Consider the following 18871-nt stretch of genomic DNA (forward strand, 5'->3'; position numbering starts at 1 on the left):
GTAAATCGATATTTCGTCACATCACCCTGGGTCCTCCCCTACTCTGGGCTAGGGTTTAATGAGTGTCCTTGTGGGAGTTATATCAACACCCCCCCCCCCCCCCAAAGAAGGGATGTCTTCTCTTATGTGGTGTTGGTTATATGCATGGCCGTCTCAACATCACGGGTTCGCGGGCTAAGTAATGTTCTGCACCCCCTTCCCCTCTACTCAGCTGGAAGAAACAGCTTACATGTTTACAAACTTAGGGTGTGAACATATTTTAGATTAAAATATGTTTAAAAAATTTTAACCGTATTTTAGATTCTGGGAACCCGTGGCGTCTTCGATTGGTTAAACACCCGAATTTCACATTTTTTTTAGCTTGTAATTTGGATTTTTAATCAATCGGATAGCCTGGTTCTATGGACAGCTCTGCCGGTTTCTGAAAGTAGTCATACGTTTTCCCACCATATTTCACTAGTAAGCTTTATTTATTCACAGCTCTTGTTATTTCTCTTCCCTTTCATCTGATTTTCATCCGTGTCCCCTCCCCCCCCCCAGAATATCCCAGGACCGTAAGAGGGCCATATGGCCCAGGTTTAGAACCACTGTTCTAATACGTACTGTATTCGTATTTTCTTTACCCCTTTTGTGAATGCATCGTACATGTATGAGATCCGCGCTATTTGATACACGTAATCAAACATAAATTTTGGTATCATTACGCATAAGCTTAATGGGCTATCCCTCTCCCTCAATATGTTCATGATTTGAGACATTAGGGATGGGATTAATCATTATAAAATGGATTTACGATTTTTTTCCCCCTTTCGTCGGGACAGCGTAGATTAATCTCCAGTAGTTCCATTAGAGATTTTTTTCTCGTCTTCCAATGACAGCTGCACATTCGCAGAATGTTTGTTGTGGGTAGTCGGTTCATAAGGAAATATTTGAGAAATGCGCACTCTTATATTTACCTTTGCGTTTCCTGCACCCATCTATGAAAATGCGTAAAACGAAGAGTTAATACTGTTTCTGTATTTAATGAGCTGTTTCACTATAACGTAGAGCGCATTTTCCCTAGTGTGTGGGTCAAGGATGTTTTTATAGGGGAAAAATTTTTGAATCTATTTTTTTATCTTTTTTTTCCCCCATGGATTGAATTTAGTTCATAGAGGAAGTCCTATAAATTCCTAAATAGTTCAAAAATTCATAAAAATAAAAGGAATTGGTATATTTGAATGGAGTTTGCGAGAAAATTATTCTCACGAAGGGGGATTTTTCTCGGTATGGAAAAAAATTAGTTCCATTTTTTTTGTTGATTGAGGACGCTGAAAACCATTTCATTCCGTGCATATTTACAGATTTAAAAAGTTACAATTGGAAAAATTCCCAGTGTACAAAATTCACACTTCTACGGTTTTGAAACACTAGTGAGCCCTTTGTTGTTTACTTAACCGCTAAAAATCAGTCCGGCAGGAGTAATTGGACCCGAACCTTTCTTCAATCTCTGCGGTGTCCGAAATATTCGTAAAGCTTCAGCCTGAGGTAAAACAATTTCACCGAAGTCTATATCTGCCAATGTCAACATCACAATGAACACCTCATGTAAACGCCAGTGACAGGAAAATTCAGAAATGATTCGTTTATCGTACACTCTGCATTTTATAGGACTTTGATTTGCATATTTCCAGTTATTTTCTTTCGCGCAGTGCCCTCTGTCTACAAAAATTTTAACTTTTTTTCTGTATCAAAAAATCCTCCTGCTCGAGAATAACTTCGCAAACCACATTCACAAATATGCCAATTCCTACAATTTTTATAAATTTTGAACTATTTACGAATTTGCAGGGCACCTAGTGCAATTAGAATCTAAAACGTAACTACACTGCTGGCCACCCAAATTGCAACACCAAGAAAGACAAGAGATATCGCAACAATATTTATTTTGTAGATAACATGTTGACCAAGCATCAAATGATTAAATTTATAGACTTCTGTGGAGTGTGGTTCCTGCCAAAATCAGTAGCCAGAGTAGCCGCCATTGTTGGAGATCACCGCTGCCACACGCCTCGGCATTGATTCAAAGAGACTTTGGATGTGTTCTTGGGGTACAGCAGACCAAGCAGCTTCCACGCGTTGCCAAAGTTGATCTGGTGTGGCAGCTGGGGATGTAATCTGGGTCAATCGTTGAGCAACCATGGACCACATGTTTTCTATCGGCGAAAGATCCGGAGAGCGAGCAGGCCAGGGAAGCAATTCAATCTGGCGATTGACGAAGAACCTTTGGACAATGCGTGCCACGTGTGGTCGCGCATTATCCTGTTGAAATATGGCTGTGGGCAAGCCCTGAAGGTAAGGAAGGACAACTGGCTCCAACACCTCGGAGATGTAGCGCTGGCTTTTTAAAGTACCGGCAATGCGTACTAGAGGAGTGCGAGAGTGATATCCAATACCGCCCCATACCATAATACCCGGTGCAGGACCAGTGTGGCGGTGCATAACGCAGCTGTTCAGCATCCTCTCTCCACGGTGTCTCCAGACTCGAATCCGACCATCGTGGTGTTGCAGACAGAAGCGTGATTCGTCAGTAAAGACAATTTCATTCCATTGTGCCGTCCACATCCTTCTTTCATCGCACCATTGGCGGCGGAGACGTCTGTGGTTCTGCGTCAAGGGTAGACGAAGCAATGGACGTCTTGCGGACAGACCACTCTGCTGTAAACGGCGTCGAATGGTACGCGCAGACACTGGATGATGCGGTACAGACTGAATGTGCTGTGCTATGGTTCGTGATGTGGCTGAGCGATCCGTCACTGCCATACGCACAATACGCCTTTCATCACGTGAAGTGGTGCACTGAGGTGGATGCGATCGAACACGTCGGTCCGTCGTACCCTCCTGCATCCAACGATCACATATCCGCATTACAGTTGTTTGGTTTCGTCCAACACGACAACCGATTTCCGTGAAAGATAATCCACAATCTCGGTAGGCCACTATCCTTCCTCTGTCGAACTCGGATACTTGATCAAAAGATGATCGCTGTTTTCTACGAGGCATAATTGATCGTTTTTTTGAAAAAACCACAAGAAAAACACAATTGCCGTACTTCAAATCGTCGAAATCTCCAAGCCTGAAATAGCGATTTGAAGTGGCGCCACAGGCGCGCGTGATGTGCGTCTGCGCTGAAATTCTAATAATTTGCATATCTCACCTCCGCTAATGCATGTTGTAAATTTCATATCATTTGCATGCTTCCTTCAGGGTGTTGCATTTACGGTGGCCAGCAGTGTATAAGAATGTGATTTCAGATCTTACAAAAAGACATCTTTTGGCATGAAATGTTTGTCCATGAACCTCAGTTAAACAAGTTTCAATGCACACTGCCATTCAGATAAATAGAATGAAGGTACAAATATGGCCGGACGAGAATAATCAGCGGGGAGTGAAGGGCAGGAGCAGTACGGCATACTCAAGGCATCAGCTATCCGAACATTCTTGAAGCTAGCTGTCCGACGGAGTTGCACTTGTACCGCATCCTGATCTTCACAATATATGTATCCAACTTTTTTGTCACCTCACAAAAGACAGGTCTAATCTTTATGGATTTAGAATCCAACTTGTATCTTGTACAAGTAACTACATCACAACAACTTCACCGACAGTGCTTTATCCACCAATCTCAAAATCACGACAACCTGTGTAAGCGCCAGTAACAGGAGAGAGTAGAAATTAGCTGCTAATCGTACATTCCGTATTTTCATATTGTGATTTGCATATTTCCAGCGATTTGTTTCGTACAGCGTCCTCTGTCGACAACGATTTGAATCAATTTTTCTGCACCAAAAAAAAAAAAAACATTTTGAGAACAACTTTTTCGAAAATCGCATTCAAATGTACCTATTCTTTTAGTTTTTATGAATTTTCAACTATTTACGAATTTATGGATCACTGTGCATGGTTAATTCTTTATGATAAATTTGAGCTCATTATGATACAAAGTTCGATCTCCAGAGACCTATGGAAAATGCATACATTTTTTTTATTCATTTTTGTATTTTGTGAGAAATCCTGTTCATTCCCTTGGTCGGGGATTGTTAATGCCACAGCGTGTTCCGAGTTATTTTTTATTCTTTTCTCATGAAATATTTTAATTATTTCTCTATTACTTTAACAAATCCACCTTTTGTTACTCCCACGGAACTTCTCTCGTTCCACAGTATCACTTGCACAATATTTCATGACCTTGGCATTCAGCGACGTTCAATTTTGCCGATTTCATCATGAAATTTTTTTCCCTCTCCCATATATATCAAAATTATATACCATTCATTTTTCAGCTGAAATGAAATTTACTGCGTTTGTTTTATTTTTTTTTTCCTACCTTTTTATAAGATACTGGATTTTATATGAAAGTAATTGAAAGTCGATCCGTCTAAAAAAAAGTTTTCCACACATTCGAATAAATGCCGGTGGAAAAAAAAAAAATCGAATTTTTACTGCCATAGCGTATTGTATTATTTTCACTGTAGGGGGTTTCCGGAAAAGCTTTTAGTACTGATGAAAAAACCGTTGCATCGGTTCCTGGTTTTGACACGGACAGGAACCCATCGTTCAAAATGATATACGCAATGGAATCATTTTGTGACATTCATCTATTCTAGCAAAGAGAACTTGGACTGGACTCCTTGGCGGAGTATCGTTGTTTGAATTGCTAATGAGGCTGCTTCAAAGTGATAATGGGTGGACTGGATGTTTAGTTGTGTCGGAAACAACAGCATTACGAAGTCTTTTGATAAGTAAAGTAAATCCCTATATGAGATAGCGCACGATCACTTTCAAATTATTAGTAAACTGTATGTATGGCTCTTAAAAACCTGTCGCAACACGTTAGCAGAAAGACGTTTGTGGTTTAATTTTTGGCGTTGTAGCAGTTCTGGAAATGCATTGTAACAAGTGCTGTAAAAAGAAAAAAAATATCTGAAACTAGCTGTTACCCACCTACGGCTTCGCTCGCGTGGATCTGGTAATCCGCAAATTGCTTGGCGATGATTCCCCTGTATAACATTTGAACCCCTCATGCACCCCTCCCCTGGGGTTGAATTTCGAGAAATCCTGGCTTAGTGAGTCTTTGCATTGTAAAATAAAACTACTGACCGAATTTCATATTTATAACTTCAGCGGTTTTGGCTCAGCGTGATTTCTCTATATAACCTTTGAACCCCCAATGACCTCCATTGGGTATCGAATTTCGAAAAATCCCTTCTCTGTGAGTCTTTACATCACGAAATAAGACTATACTGGTCAAATTTCATATTTATATCTTCAGTAGTTTCGGCTCGGCGATGATGCATCAGTTAGCCAGTCAAGACTGTATTATATATATATATAGTTGAATATGGTGAACTTCAAAACCTGTCGCAACAAGTTAGCAGAAAGACGTCTGAAGTGAAGGAACAAATCTGACCACTACAGGCGCTCTCTCATTCTGACTACGTTTTTCGAACAGAACTTGTTTGTTTTCCACCTTAATAACAGCACCCATGAGTGCCGAAACACAACTCGGTGCCCTGATCAAAGCTGAATTGGAATAAGTTCATGGAGACTGCACCATCATTAAAGACCATTTATTTTTGGATCAACGAATTTAAACCGGCCGCACGTGTGTACACCGGAGGAGGAGAGCATCCTGGGCGCCCGGTTTTGGGTCATCACCCTGGCAATCATTAAAAAAAGTCCATGTTATCATGGAATATCGCAGACTGATGACGCTTGAGAAAGCAAACGTTCTTGCGTTCCAGTAGAGCGGGTTCACAATATATTCATGGGAATTTGCAAATGAAAAAGCTTTGTGCAAAGTGAGTGCCGCCATTGCTGACGATTGATCAAAAGCGAATACAAAACACATTTTGAAAGATAAATTCTCAATATTGGCTCATGCATACCCCAAAAAACTTTCGGTGTCGATTTTTGACCGTATGTGAAACATGGATCCGTCACAGTACACTAGAGTCGGAACAACAGTCAAAGCATTGGTGAACGGCGCTTGATGAAACGACACCAAGCAACGTAAAGGCTGTTTTGTCTGCTGGAAAAGTGATGGCCACATTTTTTGAGATTCTCAAGTCATGATCTATATGGTCTACTTCCAGAAGTGTCACACAATGATAGGAGAACATTGTGCCAAAAATTCTGGGAGAGATGAAAGAACTGCTGCAGGTGAAACTGCCAAAATTGACGCATAAAAAAACGCTCTTATCTCACCAAGTCAATCAATACCCATCTCACGGATAAACAATCGCGACACTTTTCAGGACTTATGTGCTCCCGAAACTAGAGTACTGCACTATTATATGGAGTCCTCACAACAATCTAGACTCACTGATACTAGAAAGAGTCCAGAACAGATTTCTATGTTATATGTTTTACAGGTAATTTCACGTCTACATCAATGACGTAAGTACAACTGAACTGCGACGTTTCTTCCATTTCCAATCATTGGAATGCCGAAGAAGGAGGAGTTACCTTCGCTTTTTGTATAAAATTGTCAATGATATAATTGATGACTGCTACCTTCTTCAACTTGTTGATTTTTCTGTGCCAATTGGAAATAGGCCTGTTCGGCGAACTTTACGCCTCCGTAAACCCCGAACAAATATTTTACGACGGTCCCCTATTTTTGAGATGTGCAATATATATAATCAGTGCGATGTGAAACCCGATATGTTCAATTCAACTGTAATAAGGGAATTTCTTAAAAGTTATGTGTGAGTATTTATTCATGTTATGCTTTTCCATATGTATTTCTATTGTTCCACTCGTTTTTTTTTTGTTGTATTTTCGTTTTTGTATTTTTCTTCTCTTGTCCATCTCTGTAATTGGGCAATCCTTGCCTGTTGAGACGTGAATAAATAAATAAATCATTGCAATGGCCAAATTGCATGAATGAGGCTTTGCACAAATCTCTCTCATTCATCAAATTCTACGGATTTGGCCTCCATGTGAGTTTTTTCTGTTCCCAATATTGAAAGTTTCGCTTGCTGGGAAAAAGTTGTTCATTAAAATAAAGAGGTCATTGAAGCTGTGAATCACTTTTTTGAGAGAGAGTTAGAGAAAATGTAAATTTTCTGGCGGGATGAAGGAATTTGAGTGATTGAAAAAATTGCGTGGAGCTTGAAGGAGGTCATGCTGAAAAATAAAATTGAATTTTTCCAAAAAAAGGTTAATAGAGTTTTTTTATTTATTTTTCCTTTATGGCGCGGACAGCGTCATCTAGTGGACGCTGTCGGTGGATAGCGCTGTCCACGCTTTACCTAAAGCCGGGTTTTCCTAGGAGTAGAATTTCTGCGCCGCGCATGCAGCGTGAAAACGCTGATTGGTTAAAAACCTGAAATTGAGGAGTTTTTTTACCAATCAGCGTTTTCACGCTGCCCGCGCTATAGAAACCTGCTCCTAGAAATAGGCTTCTTGCGCCGCGTGAACCGAACTGGATCGTTTCGCGTCGGCAGAAACTTTTTACATAATCACGCTACGCGTTTGGGTTTTCCTAGCGTGGCGCATCAGCTCAAGGTGGCTATATAAAGTATATGGCCCTGGCATCAGTTACTCTGTCGTCTGCATGCTCCGGTTTGAAGGGAAAGAAAACAACAAAAATGAAGAGAAGATCGGTGAAACGCACGACGCATTTGACTCCTCCAGAAGCAGTCAGCCAATAACGCCCGACGTAAAGTGCTCTCGTGAACCGCGTTGCGCTCTGTAGGAAAACAATCATACTGATTTTCTTATTGGTGAGTGGACGGCGTGTCAAGCTGGGCGGATCACTTTCCGCGCAGCATAGGAAACCTGCTCCTAGGAAACCCGGCTTTAAGCCCCTTTCACACGGAGCGGACGCAGGTCTGGATCCGCATGCCCTATCACGCGAGCGCTAAAGAAGCGGGCGTTCGGAATCTTTAGTTTGAAATTTGTGCATAAAAACATTTTTTTTCGCAATTTTTGTAATTATTTTTCTCCTTCACCCCCTGATTCACAGTGTCCATAGGCAGCCTAAAGCCATTCTTTGGTTGTTTAATCTAGAGCCCCATATAATATGGGTATGAAGATGCCTTCGGTTCGATCCTCACAAGTAGTCGATAGGAGAAAATATCTTAAAATATTTTCAAAAGATTTTGAAAAAGAAAATCTAAAATCTGTTTTGGAAAATAAGAAAAATTCCAAAAACACATCCAATGATGTTCCAAAAAAAATAAAAATTCAGGAGATATCAAAGACTTTGCAAACGGGGGAAGGGGTGGTGACTTCCAAAATGTCTGTGCTTAGAAATATTCACATCACAATTCTGTCTCAAGCCCGGATTACACTATAAAAATTTTATAATAATTCTCTCACAAATGTGACCAACAAGTTGATCGGTTGCATTTGCGCGAATGTGACCGATAAATTTATTGGTTGCTTTTTTCAAGTTTTATAAAATAACGTTCATAAAACTTTTAGAGTGAAATCCCATACTTAGATTAGTTACCTCTGAAATATAAAATTTCACTTTTTTTTAAGTTTTATAGACTCAATATTGTGTAAAATATATATGGGGGACACTAAAACTATTCAAGTGCTTAGGGCCTTCAAACGTCTTAATCCGGCCCTGAGTGAACGCCGTACGTGGATAACGTTTAATAAAAGTATTTAGTTTTAAAAGTTTAAAAAGATTAAAAATTTAAAAAATAAAAAAATATTTAAAATAATTTAAATGTTTAGAAATAAAATAATTAAAATTTTTGAATTAAATTTGAAAGTTATTAAAGTATGTAGTCAATTATATTCGTAATGAATTAAAGAACGGCTTATAATTTTGGTCCCGTCAGTGGCAGGTTTTATTGTATAAAATTGTAAAGTACTGAGAGAGACGTAGTGGGTACATCTTATTGATGAACAGGGACCTTCATTTGGTATTTTTAAGAGTATTTATGGCAAATAATTAAAAACATTCCGTGCAAAATTCATCTTTAAAAATTAGCCAAAGATGCGGACGAATTCGATCGGCGTCGTGTGAATAGCTCCGAATAACCTAATGTACAAAATTTGTATGTGCGGATGCGGATGCCGCACTTAGGTTTTGACACATGCGGACGACATCCGGACCCGCATGAACATTTCCTAGGTGCGGGCGAATTTCGCATCGTCTGGAAAGGCTCCGTATATACCAATTGTTAAAACTTCTTCCGGATCCGCATCCGCTCCGTGTGAAAGGGCCCTTAAGCCGGGTTTTCCTAGGAGTAGAATTTCTGCGCTGTGTGCAGCGTGAAAATGCCGATTGGTTAAAAACCCGAAATTCAGGTTTTTTGACCAATCAGTGTTTTCACGCTGCGCGCCCCATAGAAAACCTGCTCCACTTTTCAAACAACCCTCGTAGCAGTTGATTCTCTGAGGCCATGTCCACACTCATATGCATAGTTGCAGAACACGTGTTCCGTTACAAATCGGAGAACAAATCTGGCTCATAGATGTCTAAGTCGCAGAACACGTCCACACTCATGCAAAATCACATAACACGTGTTCTGCGACTTGTTGCATGAGTGTGGACATGGGCTTACTCTGAATTGCTTTGGAAATAGGTTCTCTTTTCCGTATGAAATAATTTCTCGATTTTTCTGGATGGTTAATAGTCGTGCTATCTTCTCTCTTGTCAGCACCATTGATAATTGAGAATCTATGTGGCATGAGGTGATGACAGCTTATGTTGATGAGAGAGCGCTTCACTTTTGACTTACAGTGAATTTTCGGCTAATTTTTGATTTATAGACTTAATATTACTGCTGATGGAAAAGTTGGAAATTCGTCAGCAGTGGACATAGTAGATAGATCGATCTATCTTATCAGCTTTCTTAATTGCAGTCAGTCTATTTGTGTGGTGACTTCCATTCAGTTAGATAATTCAGTGATTTTTCTCGTTCATTTGAATTCTATATTCGTTTATAATTATCTCAAGAGTCAGAAGTCAAGTAGACTGATCTGGTTCTAAATGTTTAGAATTTCGTTTATCTCTTCAAATAAACATGACCTTTATTAGATGCGGACTTTGACGCAAAACATTGCGGAAGCTTTAATCTCTGATGAATTTGGGATGATGTTATTATATATTTATCTTTAATTCAATAATTTCGTTGATGCGCAGGGCCAGTTTAAAGTATCGTCGACTTTATCTGTCCCTCTATTCTGGTTGCCGTGGTTTTTTTCTTCGTGGGAATGTGAATCTGCCTCACCTGCTGCTCTCCGGAAAAAGATGGCACTCGGCCCAAAAAATGTGAAGAAGCACGAGACACGGGTGGAGAAGAACACTCCTGCGTTCTTGACATGCACACATGCGAGTGTTGATCTCGAGTCCTACTTGGCAGCCCTTACTCATCTCCGGTTTTTTTTTTTAAACGTTTTCTTGTACCTTGTTTCTTGACCTTGTGCCATGAGTCTACCCTAGGAAAATAAACACGTTCCGAATGAGTTATTTTTTAAGGAAGGAAAGGACTTTTGCGTCGCAGTTTATTGGTTCGGGGGAAGATCAAAAATGAAGTTTTTACGAAATATTTGCAATTATTTCATTTTCTAACAATTTAGTTCATAGATAGATCCATAACTACCAATATAACTCGCGAAATTTGAACCCATTATCTCAGAATGGGATTTTTCGTCAGTTGGTGTTAGTGCCCAGCTTCTCCCGACATTTTGAAAATAGATTGCACTCCGTTCGTTCTTGCCTCTAATCCAGTGATTCCCAACGTGGGGCCATTTGAGTTTTTATATGTAATCTGTGAATTCCTATCAGTTCAAATTTTTTCTCTTTCAATGAAAGGGGTTTGACTAAGGGTTCTTAATGTTTTGTTTGTTCCACGGAAAATTTGTGCCAGGAAGATAAATTCCACGGAATCCCCGTATCAATAAAATGAAGAAAAATGAAGGCACCAAGAAATCCTTTAAAAAGTAAGATTCTGTTTATAGCAGTGTAAAAACATTGAGTTAATTGCTTCCTAATTGCAAGCACACAAACCCTTCTGAGGTCTTTCCAAGGACCACTGATTAAGAAAACCACTGCTTTTGGCTGAGTAATAGTGGACAGAAAAGGGGGGGGGGGACAGACCCTTGGTTTTAAAATTCTAGGAGGCAAAAGCAAAAATAACGGTTCTTACATTTGAAAAAAAAAACTTTGTTATGGGAAATATGAAGTTTCTCTCCTTTCTCAACGGGGAGAGGAAAAAAGTACGGAGGACATCGGGATTTCAGAGATGCTTTGTGTGTGGTAGTGGGGCATGGCATGGCCTAAAGGTTGAGAATCACTGCTCTGACCCCTTCAATCTAAACAGCGTTTGTCTGAAAAACGTCATCGCAATAACGTCAAAACCTGGCGGATTTTCAACTTCACTTGATTCAAACTTTATTTTTATTTTACATTCTATAAGTTGTCTGTATTTTCGAATCCCATGAGATTAAAAATCGCTAACGATGATCTAGAGATTGTTTTAGATGAACCCTGAGAACGATAAGTGAGAAATGCTGACTATGTATTTATGTTTTCGTTAAAAAAAACTTTTTATCTACTGATAGGGAGTAATGTTGTGGATGCAAACTAGTTGGTGAAGTTACATTTTCTTTCTCTTCCCCCCCCCCCCGCCTCGACTTATCAAGGACACGTATGAAGAATTTCCATCCTTTTAGTATATGAATTTCATAAATGCTGATCAATTAACTGACTGCATGGTTTTTAAGATTTTTCAAGGTCACTTATTTGACGTTCATGGAATTGTAGACGTCGCTGCTTTTTGGTGGCTTTTTTTATCATGGGCGATGCTTATTGAATGCGTTTTTCTTTTTTTTTTCCCTGAGTAAGCTGGAAAATAAAATGTCAATATAAGCATCGGCACACGTGTTCATTTTGATCCTCTGTTCTCAAGAATTTCTTCATTTCTGTCGTTTTAATTTGATATTTAAACGTAAGGGGGAAATTCAAGTATTACGTAAGCATTCATGGGAAGGGGGATCGCATTTGCTGACTTTTGAAACATCGCAGGGAGGGGGGACGGGTTCGAATTATGATCATGTAAGCAATATAGGGTATGAATATATGAACTCGGGAAATAATCTATGATTTCCTAAAGTATGTATGTAAATTGGAAGGTCTTACCCTTCTGGTACAGTACGTGCAAGCAGGTACAGGGGCCTCAGGACATCACTTGGTCTGGCAGGAAATATGATGCTGTTCAGTTTACAGGCATGGGTTTATGGCAAGATCGGGGCTAGACGGAAGCAATGAAGGTTACGTGTCGTGGGTGGCAATCATGATTAGATCGCAAATTTCAGGGGAACCGGATTGTTTTTGCGTTTTCTTCCTTTGGGGGCCACGCTGGTTGATCGGTTCGGGGGTATATCTTCCAGAGAAGTTCAAATTTTATTAGCTTTCAAAAGTATTTTAAATTAACAAATTGATTAAAACTGTATGAAGGTGTATTTTATTCAATTTTTTATGTTTGGGGGGGGGGGAAAGGGCCCCCATGCCCCTCCGTACTCCTGTGGGGGTCAGTGAAGTCTCCTAGATAAGAACCAGTACTAGTCTGAGGGGGGCTTTAGCCCAACTCAATTTTGCTGACTGGAGAAAGGGTCAAAAAAATTTCCAAAATTCTACTTACGTAATACTTGAATGGCCCCTTATAAGAGATGTTATCAATTTTCGGAGGAAGTGCTTTTTGAATTTTAAAAGCAGAATTTGACGTAAGCGCCGTATGCTTTTAAAATTACGACCATATTTTCGATAACGTAAGACCCGCGGCGGATACGCCAAGTCATACGGTACGTATTTTAGTCTCGGCTAGTCACATTCTTCTCACAATAATTTTACTAACTATCGCGAAGCACGTAATATTTTACTCTCATCGTTATTCTCAACTATACGAACATTTTCATAGTATCTGCATTTTCTTGCCGTTTCGATGTATATATATTTTTTGTCTTTATTGATCTCAGCATTTTTTATGTTTGCGCGATCATTTTCAAAATATAAAATGCCATAAAATTTTGGCGATTCGTTTTGAATTGTCTATCTTCATCTTTATTTTTTTCTTCTTCTTTTTTTTTTTTTAAAGGAAATGACGCAGAAACACACCCTCCGACTACAAATGCTTATTGGCGTGTTGGGACAGTGATGCAATCTATTTCAATGCGCGGTGCAATTACAGTATTTCTATTTTGTTCCCTCGTGTTTACTACGAAGTTCGCTCTTCCGAGTACTCGCACCCGCGTGTATTTTCATCTCGTCTTTCAGTATCTGCCCCGTTGAATGCGTAGCTTTTTTTTCCGGACGTGCAGGTGTTTTGTTTTCAATTGTAAACAAACCTTTTTTTTTTCAAATTTTATTTCTTTGACATGGTTCTTTGACATTTCCGGGACGGTATTCGTCGTTCGCGTGCACCAAGGATTTGTTTGAAACCAGAGAACCCGGCTCTCACATTATTTCCATACGCTAATCATGCAAAAGGGGGGGAAAAAAGCCAAATGTTTCTTTTTCGTTTTGTTGTTGGACCAACATGTAATTTAAGTTCTTTTTGCCCCTTTATGGTGTTTGGTTTTGAGCTTAAGAGTAACCTTACAAGAATCGGGTATCAGATGACATTCTAGCCATTGCGTGTCGGTAGGATGGAAGAAAGATGTCGGGAACAGTTGAGTAAATTTTTCATTACTGGGTAATGGGTTTTGTTCGCCTTTTTTTTCTCCCAACCTCGATACCAAGAATTATGTAAGATTAAAATACAGTGGCGTACAAAAATAAAATTATTTCTCGATGAGAAAAAGAAGCTACCGCTATGTTTTTGACGGATGGCATTGGAACGAACGTCTTGTATCTTTTCAAGGATACTTTAGAATACAATGATGTCGTAATAAAAATCGTCGATATTGTACCGCAGACATGCGATGTCGAATTGGCAAGAATGTTTGTTTACCGAAAATATCACAATAGAATCAGAATCCGATACTCTGAGGGAAAACCTTGAAGTTTATATATGTACATGTTAAATGTTTTCATTGATCCGAAACATTTGGTGGTGTGTCTCACGTGTGAGAAGCTCCAGTGGCGTGCGTTTGTTGCGCAACTGATTGCCCCGTGTTGTTTACTACTCCACTGGCCGTCACTAGATCAATATCTTCTCGCGGCCATCTTGGGAGAGCTCATTCTAGCTTTTGGGAAAAATATGCCGCACAAAAGATATGCTCTACATTCTTGACAGCAAACGTTTGGGAGACAGTGCTGCCCGGGCTCTTACTACTTAGTGGAAATAAACATATTCACATAATAAATGCAGCCTATTGTTTTAGTGAAGAATTATTATAAATTATGATTAATATTTTTTATTATTAATTATTAATATTGTTTTAATGAGAATTTTCTAAACATGAAGAATAAACTGCTTTGATGAATTTCTTCACTGAGATAGTGTAAAAGTGGGAAAGTTGCTCGTAAAAACACATTCACGTTGCGGTTAAATTGCATATTCCAACGCAGTGCATTTGCAATAGAGTCGCTTCTTTCTATCTATAAATTCGTTACAGGCAAGTAATTTTCGAGTAGATTAAATTAACCGAGTGAGAGCGTTCCATCTAAAATTTTGTTGAATATAAAAAAATTCTCTATGAAGAAGTTTGTTTTATGGAGGCTTTCCGGAATTTTATACGGCCTTCAGATCATTTTGAAAATTATTTTATCACCATCAAGTCGACTCATCTATAAGTGGAACCGGCCCCCCCCCCCACTCTCCTTACTTGGAGACCACTGAAACCAAAACGCGGATCAAGGTTCTTCTCCGCAAAAACTGACCCGTAAAGAGTCGACGACAATCCCCTCTCCAAACCCAATATTAGGACGATTTTGGGGGTGGGGGGGGGGAGTTTTATCGAAAACCCAGACTAATACATGAGTGTACAGGGTGCATAGGACAGTCCCCTTGCCGCATATTACTGGCGAACAGTTGATCCAAGAGGCGTTCTTCCAGTTAGGAAAAAGTATTCAAATAACGCGTGGATTTAAGATACGTCATTGCAAGGGATTGCATAGTTATTAAAATGTAAAAATATATGTATTTTTATTTGGCTACCCTGTCTTAAAAATCCCAGTTAGAAAGTTGTTGCTTTGTCTCTCCTAAGTGCAATTTTCGCCGAGATATTTGAATGCAAGAATCAGAGGGGAAGGGGGGGGGGGAGAGTTGAACGGCATTTATGCAACATTCACCCCTCCCCCCACAATATCTTGTAGAGGTTTTTTTTTGGTGGCCTCAGGGTAGACAAGGCAACTTTATAATTGGGATATTTAGGACATGGTGACCTATTAGAAAGTTAATATTCTTTTTATTTTAATAACTATACACCCATTATTTAAGAACGAGGTATCTTAAATCTCAATGTTATTTGGATACTTTTTCTAACTGGAAGTATGCCTTTAGGGTCAAAGGTTCACTTTTAATATGCGACAAGGCGACCTCTTCCTATTCAAATAGAAATAATTGAGTTCTTAAAAAATTTGATCACATAATCAAAATAATGATGCATATTTTTGTGTTCATAAAAGCTTCATAAGCTTTTGTGTTCATAAATCTTCTCAATGTACAGGTTAATGCAGGCCATAGAGAAGCTAAATTATTCTATCATGGACCAAATACAGTATAATAGTCCTACAATTAAATTTGGCCAATCTCTTTGAACATAGTTCTGATAGGTGTGCCGGTCTTTATGAGTATTGATACTCACTAATCCCATTTCTTTTAACTATTACATTCAAATTCCCGTTCTATATCAATTTAACTATGTATACCTTATACAAACCAGACACGATCCGGGCTCTGTCCCTTCTGGGATGTAAGCCCTTTAATAATATGTTATGCAGGGTGCGTAGAAGAGGTCCCCTTATGCAAGGATGATGTCACTCTCTGCTACCATATGAAGGTTTTTAACAACTGGCTGTTGTGAAGATGAATTTTCAGAACGAGAAGATTCAACTGTCTTCTTTGTGGGGAATTGAACCCCCATGTCCTTTCACTTTCTGGGTGAACGCACTAGACTACAAAGACAATGAATCTCAATCTTTCCCAGGAGCTCGTGTACACTGAACGGGACCATACATGGGCGGCCGGACCTGACTCAGGCCAAGCTCACGACTGCTGACGCTGCCACCAGATGATATGACCTAATCACCAAATCCTATCTACAAAATTTGCGTAATTGATTTTAATTGAGCAGGGAATCATCGATAAGCCAAATAGTACAAGTATTGTAGATTACAATTGATGATTCTGCCAAAGCAGAAATTGTATCGTTTTCAAGGTTATTTGCGGGGGGGGGGGGGGGTATGTGGACCATTTGGTTTATTAATTTTTCTTTTACTTGGTTTGAAGGTTCAACTAGTAGAGTAGTCATTAAAAACTTGTCTGGTTGGAAAAAATAATTTTGTATTTACTTTTCATGGTCTTGGACAGTAACTAGCAGTCATCATTCAAAATTAAGGTGCACATTTTGTGTATAGGGGAAACAACAGTTTGCATTACAAAGCAGTTGGATACATAGGCCTATTCTAGGTTTGGTGATCTTGATGCTACCCAATAGTATTCCATTGTTTATGCCTCTGCATGCCTTAAAAATACAGAAGACAATGTATACTATACAATACACAGCAAAGAGCTTGAAATGAAAGTGCTTCATTTTTCAAAAACGATTACACCGGTATTGAACAGTAAAATGTAAACAAATCCCTTTAAAAAAGGGAGATGACAATGCAGTAAAACCATCCAGTTCACCTTGACTAGCCTATTGTGTATACACAAACGATACAGAAAAGCAAACGTTGCAAGCAGCGCTAGATGAAAACAATAGTATCTTCCAAGCAGAATTGTTAGCGATAGAAGCAGCTGCACAATACGCAATGGGAGCAAAAGAGCGAGTTTTAATAATAACTTGATAGCCGCTCCTCCCTTCAAGCACTTCTAGATCCAACAAATAGAAACACAATAGTACGTGTATTGAGGCGGCGTCTATTAAATAAACCAAAAATTTTCCTAGGTTGGGCCAAGGCCCATGTAGGTAATCTTGGAAACGAGAGAGAAGACTCTCTTGCTAAAGCTGCAATCAACTGTGACAATAAACTTGACAACCCTTTCCCACTAACGCTCCTGAAGCGACAACTTAAACAAGCAACCCTCCAGAAATGGCAGCAAATTTGGGACCAAGGAACAACAGCTAGGAAAGTGCACGAAATTGTTCCCCGAGTCACATACAACACACTAAACTGGAATAGGGATGTGCCTATCTTTATAACAGGACACGGCCCATTCCCTATATATCTACACGAACGGAAACGCCGCCGAACAGACAAATGTGCCTGCGGTATGGTGGGTACTCCTGTTCACTAGGCAACAGAGTGCAAATTTACAAAACATCTACACATGTACAAATATTCCGAAAACAATGGTTCACTCAAATAATCAAAAACAAAAACACAGCAGCAAGGATTACAAGCCTTGTCAGATATACACACGCCAACGAAAAACAAGAAATCTGTCCACCAGATTTATAAAAAATGTTTTAAATATTACAAAAATAAGTGGAAGAAAAAACAGAAATGGATAAAAACAACAACAAAAATCATATCCACATGACTGTCACTACTAATACATAACCATTACATGTACAAGATATAGCATGCACTAACGGGACCCGAACAAGAATTTTTATAACATTCCCGTTACAATGATGTAAATGTGATAACCACAAGTGTCCTTCATGCCGCTATTCTAGCTAGGGTGCTAGGCGGGAGGACACGAATGGTTTCATAATAACCATTACATGTAGTTTATTTTTTATATATAGGCCTATTCATATTTTTTTTTAAATATAAATATAACCAGCCAGAGCCAGTCAACCAAAACACCAAGACCGAAGCTGATCCTTAGCTAAGGCTCTCTCCAGACAATCCCCCATTTAAACCAAGCCCACATTGCTCACCAAAATACGTTTAGGGGCGAGATGACTCGACCTGGCAGTTATATATATGTATATAAATGTGTGTATATGTGTTATTTCTGTTTCCTCTATTTAAGTTGTTCATGCATTTCATGTTCGCAACACACATGCGTACTCATATTGTCGTATTCATGTTGCTCACCGAATAAGGTGCTAAGCGAGATGCCACGGGTGCTCCCTAATTGTATATATTCCCCACACAATACTCCTATTTTGTATATTTTCATTAAATCCGCCGAAGCGAGTGAACTCAACCCAATAAAACTGATGCTGGCTTCTAGTCGCAAGTCATCAAACCCATTTGCTCACCAATAAGGAGTTAAGCGAGATGACTCGCTCAGATGGATATATATATATATATATATATTATTTAACAATAAGATTCTCATTCCTTTTTCTTTTTGTATCCTGTGTATATAATATGGCAAGTGTAAGATAACAGATGAGATGGCATGGGGGGGGGGCGCTCAATTGCTTTTAAAACATACCTCCATCCTAATATGTGTACATTCATCTTAACTAAACCCCGAAAATTCAACTCCTAATCCCATCTCGTCTGTAATCACCACAAAATTTGTTAATCACGTCAGTACCCAATTGTCTGGGGAAAATATGTTGTAAAAAAGTTTTCATGTTTTTTTTGGTTTTTTTTGACACAAAATAAAGTGTTCCAGACTCTGCCACGAAGCTGGGCTGGAAGAGATCTCGGCAACGGGATAAGTCCAGTGGTAAAGTTCTGGCGTTCATTCATTCATTCAGTTCACCTTGACTTATTGACATTGGAGCTTGTAATTTACACATTTTGTACTGTGCTTCTGAAAGTGATCTCGAAGGAGCATCATTCTTAAAA

The 18871-nt window shown here is 39.2% G+C and overlaps 1 protein-coding gene across 3 annotated transcripts in view; it reads left to right on the forward strand.

The window, feature by feature from the left end:
* Nucleotides 1-18871, forward strand: part of LOC149084633 (choline kinase alpha-like) — a 57968-nt gene that overhangs the window by 13394 nt on the left and 25703 nt on the right. The window lies entirely within an intron of this gene.

This window comes from Pholcus phalangioides, unplaced genomic scaffold (assembly GCF_987345545.1).
Source record: "Pholcus phalangioides strain wild (caught in Gottingen) unplaced genomic scaffold, Ppha-v1.0 ptg000008l_1, whole genome shotgun sequence".
NCBI classification, from domain to species: domain Eukaryota; kingdom Metazoa; phylum Arthropoda; class Arachnida; order Araneae; family Pholcidae; genus Pholcus; species Pholcus phalangioides.